Raw genomic sequence first — 6,977 nt, forward strand, 5'->3', positions numbered from 1 at the left:
TAACCCATGATTGAGGCTGCAATGAGGTAACAGTCCATTTCTACCTTGCACATCATGAGCTAACTCATTCATTCATACACCCAAGCTTCTTCCTCCCCTTTTATCTAATTAAAGGGAGTTTTCTTGAAGCCACAGGTGTTAGGAGAGGGAAGGACATTCATGTAAATTAGATAAGCCAAATAAGCCCTGAGACAAGAGCTAACGTAATTTGTGCCCTCTGTAGTTGCTCTAGGCAACTCCAAAAATACTATTCTCTTAATAGAATGGATTGCTGCTCTGCCTGTACAAGTTGATTATTTCTTGCCTCAGACAGTTGGAGCTGTGTTTTGGATTGTGACTAGCTCTCTGAAGAGGTCTTTGCTGCAAACTTTATGGGCTTATCCTGGGACCCTTATATTATGACTTGTCAGAGTCCACATAGATTCTTTATCTACCATTAATACCATTGTGTCTCCCAAACACAACTGTATCTCCAAAATCCTATGGTCTGAGAAGTGGGGCTGCTTGAACTTCAGCCTAAATGTGCTGCAGAGTTCTGTCTTGCTCTAGGCCGCAGTAAAAATTGTGAGCCTTCAAAAAAAAAATTGTTAACCTTCAATGTCACCTGTTGAACAGATCATGGATCATATCAGAATTCTCAATGGTGTTACATGTTGTCTCCAATATCCAAAAAGGCTTCTTTCTTAGTGATAAGAGGTGAAAGATACAATAGTTTGTTCCTATAGATGACGGTGATGTCTGAGCATGCTCCTAACCAATGGAAATGTAAAAACATCCTGACTAAGGCAACCTCCTGAATCTTTTTGGCATTTCTCTTCTACCCTGTCATGTGCATGTGTCTTATCAGATAATCTAGGGTTCTTGACATTTTCTGTGTAACCAAACTGATTAATATGATGTTGTCCATATAGTGGATCAGTGAGATTGGAGTATCAAAATGCTCCAGGTTCTATAGAGCGATGGAAGGGATAAATGAACAGAAGCAAGATCCATCTATATTCTGCGTACAAGATCCATTTTAGACCTAAAGACACATGCACACTGAAAGTAAAGGGATGGAAAACATTTATCATGCAAATGGAAGTGGAAAGAAAGCCAGGGAGCAATACTTATACCAGACAAAATACACTTTAAAACAATGATTGTCACAAAAGACAAAGAAGAACACTATATAATCATAAAGGGAACAATCCAGCAATTACAACAATTACAATTACATATATTTATGGCCCCAAGATGGGGGCAATCAAATACAAAAAGCAGATATTAACAAACATAAAGGAGGTAATCCATACTTCCATAAAGGAAGTAATCCTAATTGCATAAAGGATGCAATCCTTTGTGATGCAGCAAAAGTTGTTCTAAGAGGGAAGTTTATAGCAATACAGGCCTATCTTAGGAAGCAAGAAAAATGTCAAATGAACAACCTAACATTACACTTAAAATTGCGTGAAAAAGAACAAACAAAATCCCCAACCAGTAGAGGGAAGGAAATAATAAAGATTAGAAGAGAAACAAACAAAAGAGAAACCAAAAATAAAACAATATAATAAATGAATGAAACCAGGAGCTGGTTCTATGAAAAGATCAACAAAATTGATAAAACTTTAGTTAGATTCATCAGACAAAAGAGAGATAGGAGTAGGGAGGAATGGAAGGACGGAGAGAGAACACAAAATCAGAAATGAAAGAGGAGATATAACCAACATCACAGAAATATAAAGGATAATAAGAGAATATTATGAACAACTATATGCCAACAAATTGTACAACATGAAAGAAATAGATGAATTCCTAGAAAATATCCAGAAGCTGAATTAGGAAGAAACAAAAAATTTGAATAGAACGATTCTCAGCAATGAAATTAAATCAGTAATAAAAAATTCCCAACAAACAAAAGTCCAGGATCAAATGCCTTCAGAGGTGAATTCTCCCAAACATTTAAAGAGTTACTGCCTATTCTCCTCAAATTTTTCCAAAAAAAAAGAAAAGGAAGAAAAGCTTCCAAGTGTATTCTACGAGGCCAGCATTACTCTGATACCAAAACCAGAAAAAGACACTACAAAAAGAAGAAGAAGAAGAAGAAGAAGAAGAAGAAGAACAACAACAACAACAACAACAACAACAACTACAGGCCAATATCTGTGATGAACATAGACACAAATATCCTCAACAAACTACTAGTAAACAGAATCCAACAATAAATTTAAAAAATAATTCACCATAATCAACTGACATTTATTACTGGGATGCAAGAGTGGTACGGTATTTGTAAGGCAATCAATGTGATGAATCACATCAATAAGAGAAAGGATAAAGAAGATATGATTATTTCAACAGATGTAGAAAAAGCATTTGACAAAGTATGACATCCATTCGTGAAAAAAACCCAACACAGTAGGTGTAGAGGGAACATACTTCTAGATGATAAAGTCCATAAATGAAAAATCCACAGTTAACATCATAAAAAAATGGTGAAAAATTAAGAACTTTTCTCCTAAGATCAGGAACAAGACAAGGGTGTTCACTCTTGCCACTTTTTGCTCAACATGATTATGCAAGTCCTAGCCACAGCAGTCAGACCAGAAAAAAAAAATAAAAGGCATCCAAATTGGGAAGGAAGAAGTAAAACATTCACTGTTTGCATATGGCATGATAATATCAAAATAACACCAGCATTCTTAACAGAACTACAACAAACAATCCTAAAATTTGTATGGAACCACAAAAGACTTCAAATAGCCAAAGTAATGTTGAAAAAGAAAACCAAAGCTGGAGGCATCACAATTCTGTACTTTAAGCTGTATAACACAGCTGTAGCAATCAAGACAGTATGGTATTCGAAAAAAAGAAAAAAACAGACACAGAGATTAATGGAATAGAGTAGAGACCCAGAAATGGACCCACAAATATAGGGCAAGCTAATCTTTGACAAAGCAGGAAAGAGTATCCAATGGAAAAGAGACAGTATCTTCAACAAATGGTGCTGGGAAAACTGGACACTGACATGCAGAAGAATGAAACTGGACCATTTTCTTACATCATACACAAAAATAAATTCACCTAAAGGTGAGACAAGAAACCACCAAAACCCCACAGGAGAAAACAGGCAGCAACCTCTTTGACTTCGGCTGTAGCAACTTCTTATTGACATGTCTCCAGAGGTAAGGGAAACAAAACCAAAATGAACTATTGGGACCTCATCAAGATAAAAAGCTTCTGCACAGTGAAGGAAACAATCAACAAAAGTAAATGACAACTGACGGAATGGGAGAAGACATTTGCAAATGGCATATCTGATAAAGAGTTAGTATCCAAAATCTGTAAAGAATTTACCAAACTCAACACCCAAGAAAGAAATAATCCAATGACAAAATGGGCAGAAGACATGAATAGACATTTTTCCAAAGAAGATACCCAGATGGCTAACAGACCCATGAAAAAATACTCAACATCACTCATCATCAAGGAACTACAAATCAAAACCACAATAAGTTACCTCACACCTGTCAGAATGGCTGAAATGAACAAAACAAGAAACAACAAGTTTAGTGGGAGTGTGAAGAAAAGAGAACCCTTTTGCACTGTTGGTGGGAATGCAAACTAGGGTAGCCACTCTGGAAATCAGCATAGAGGCTCATTAAAAATTAAAATAGTACTATCCTAAGACCCAGCAATTGCACTACTAGGTATTTATCCAAAAGATACAAAAATACTGATTCGAAGGGGCACATGCACCCCAATGTTTATAGCAGCAATATCAACTATAGCCCAAGTGTCCATTGAATGGTGAATGGATAAGGAAGATGTAACTACACACACACACACACACACACACACACACACACACTGGAATACTACTCAGTGATGAAAAAGAACGATATCTTGCCATTTGCAACAATGGCAATGGATGGAACTAGAGGGTATTATGCTGAGCTACATAAGTCAGTCAGAGAAAGACAGATATATGATTCACTCATATGTGGACTTTGAGAAACAAAACATATAACAGAGAGGAAGGGAAGGAAAATAAGATAAAAATAGAGAGGAAAGTAAACCATAAGAGACTCTTTTTTTGTTTGTTTTAAGTTTATTTATTTTGAGAGACAGAGAGCAAGCTGGAGAGGAGCAGAGAGTGAGAGAGAGAATCTCAAGCAGGCTCTGTGCTGTCAGCACAGAACCTGACTCGGGGCTCAATCCCACAAATCGGGAGATCATACTTGAACCAAAATCAAGAGTTGGACGCTCAACCAACTGAGCCACCCAGGCGCCCCTAGAGATTCTTAAATACTGGGAACAAACTGAGGGTTGCTGGAGGGGTGGTGGGTAGGGGATGGTCTAAATAAGTGAAGGGAATTAAGGAGGGCACTTTTTGGGATGAGCACTGGGTGTCATTTGTAAGAGATGAATCACTAGGTTCTACTCCTGAAGCCAAGACTACACTGTATGTTAACTAACTTGAATTTAAATTAAAAAAATAAAAAGAAAACCCAAAGGACTCTACCAAAAAACTACTAAAACTGATAAATGAATTCAGTAAAGTCAAAGGATAAAAATCAATTTATGTATGGAAATCATTGCATTTCTATGTACTAATAATGAAGTAGCAGAAAGAGAAATTAAGAAAACAATCTAATTTATAATTGCACCCAAAATAATAATATAGCTAATAATAAACAAGGAGGTAAAAGACCTGTACTTTGAAAATGATAAAACATTTATGAAAGAAGCTAAAGATGACACAAACAAATGGAAACATATTCCATGCTCATGGATTGGGAAAACAAATATTATTAAAATGTTCATTCTACCCAAAGTAATCTACAGATTTAAAGCAATTCCTGTCAAAATACCAATAACATTTTTTTTCAGAACTAGAACAAATAAACCTAAAATTTGTATGGAACCACAAAAGACCCCGAATACACAAAGCAATCTTAAAAATGAGAACAAAACTGGAAGTATCAGAATCCTAGATATACAGATATACTACAAAACTGTAATAAACAAAACAGCATGGCACTGGCACAAAAATAGACATAGATCCATAAAAGAAAATAAAGATCCCAAAAATAAAACCACAACTACACGGTCAATTAATCTATGATAAAGGAGGCAAGTATATGTAAAGGGAAAAAGACAGTCACTTCAACAAATAGTGTTGGGAAAACTGGACAACTACATCCAAAAGAGTGAGACTGGATCACTTTCTTACACCACAGACATAAATAAACTCAAAATAGATTAAAAACCTAAATGTGAGACCTGAAATCATAAAAATCCTAGAAGAGAGCACAAGCAATAATTTGTCGACATCAGCAGCAGTAAAATTTTTCTATATATGTCTTCTAAAGCACAAGAAACAAAAGCAAAAATAAACTCTGGAGACTACATCAAAATAAAAAGCTTTTGCATAGCAAAGGAAATAATGAACATAACTAACAGACAACCTACTGAACGGGGGAAGATATTTGGAAATGAAACACCTGAGAAGGGGCTAATATCCAAAATATATAGAGAAATTATACAATTCAACACCACAAAAAAAAATTAATCCAATTAAAAGATGAGAAGAAGGCTTTAACAGACATTTCACCAAAAAAGATATAAAAATGGCCAAGAAGCAATTGAAAAGTTGGACAACATCACTGATCATCAGGAAAATGCAAAACAAAACCACAATGAGATATCAACTAACACCTGTCACAATGGCTAAAATCCAGAACACAAGAAAGAAGTTTTGGTGAGGATATGGAGAAAAATGAATTATCTTGTATTGTTGGTAGGAATGCAAACTGTGCAGGCACTGTGAAAAAAGTATGGAGTTTTCTCAAAAAATTAAAAATAGAATTACCATATGACCAAGTAATTCCACCACTGGGTATTTACCCAAAGAATATGAAAACACTAATCTGAAAATATATGAGCGCCAGTATGTTTATACAGCATTATTTACCATAACCAAATTATGGAATCACCCCAAGTGTCCATTGATAGAAGAATGACCAAGGAAGATGTGGTTTACATATAGGATGGAATATTTTCAATCATAAAGAAGAATGAGATCTTGCCTTTTACAAAAACATGGATGGATCTACAAAGTATAACGCTAAGTGAAGTAAGTCAGTCAGAGAAAGCTAAATACCAAATGATTTTACTCAAATGTGGAGTTTAAGAAACAAAACAAATAAAGAAAAAAGGAACGGACAAAATTAGACTCTTAAATATTGAAGACAGACTGGTGGTTACCAGAGGGGAGGTGAGTGTGAAATGGGTGAAATAAGTGAAAGGAATTAAAAGTACACATAGCGTAATGATCACTGAGTAATGTATAGAATTGTTGAATCACTATATTGTACACCTGACTAATATAACTCTGCATGTTAATTAAACTGGAATTTAAAAATAAATGAATACACATAAAAACAAAATAAATTCATTTAAAAATATTTTTTAAAAAATCATTTAAAACAATGTTCTAGGTTCTTGTGGTCTATATTGTGACAAAAAGCAAAATGGTTAATGTAGCCTAGAGAAAGTCCTTGACTGTATACTGCTGCCTACACCAGTTCAATAGAAACTGCTCTTGGCATATTTTCTGCATGGGAATTAACTGAGAAGAACACATCAGCCAGAATAATATCTGCATGGTAAATTGCTAGAGACTTTGTCAGCTTTAGTGCAGATGCCATATTTGACACAATTGTACTGAAACTATAACTTGGTAAAATTTACTTTTGTCCACCTTTATCTGCTGTGAACTCTGGTTTATGCAGGGACTATCCTAGTGAATTTAAATGGATATGTGTTTGTGGACCACTACTCTATACCTTTTCAAGTATCTGTACTATTACAGCACAGGATGCAGTTTGGGTTCTGACTCACTAAATTGATCATAATAAGGGGAGTTGTTCTTTTTTGGTTCAGGGGAAATACAGGATGCACTGATGAGTAAGTTATTGCTGTGCACAACTGGG

Source organism: Panthera uncia, chromosome D1 (genome assembly GCF_023721935.1).
Source record: "Panthera uncia isolate 11264 chromosome D1, Puncia_PCG_1.0, whole genome shotgun sequence".
Lineage (NCBI taxonomy): Eukaryota > Metazoa > Chordata > Mammalia > Carnivora > Felidae > Panthera > Panthera uncia.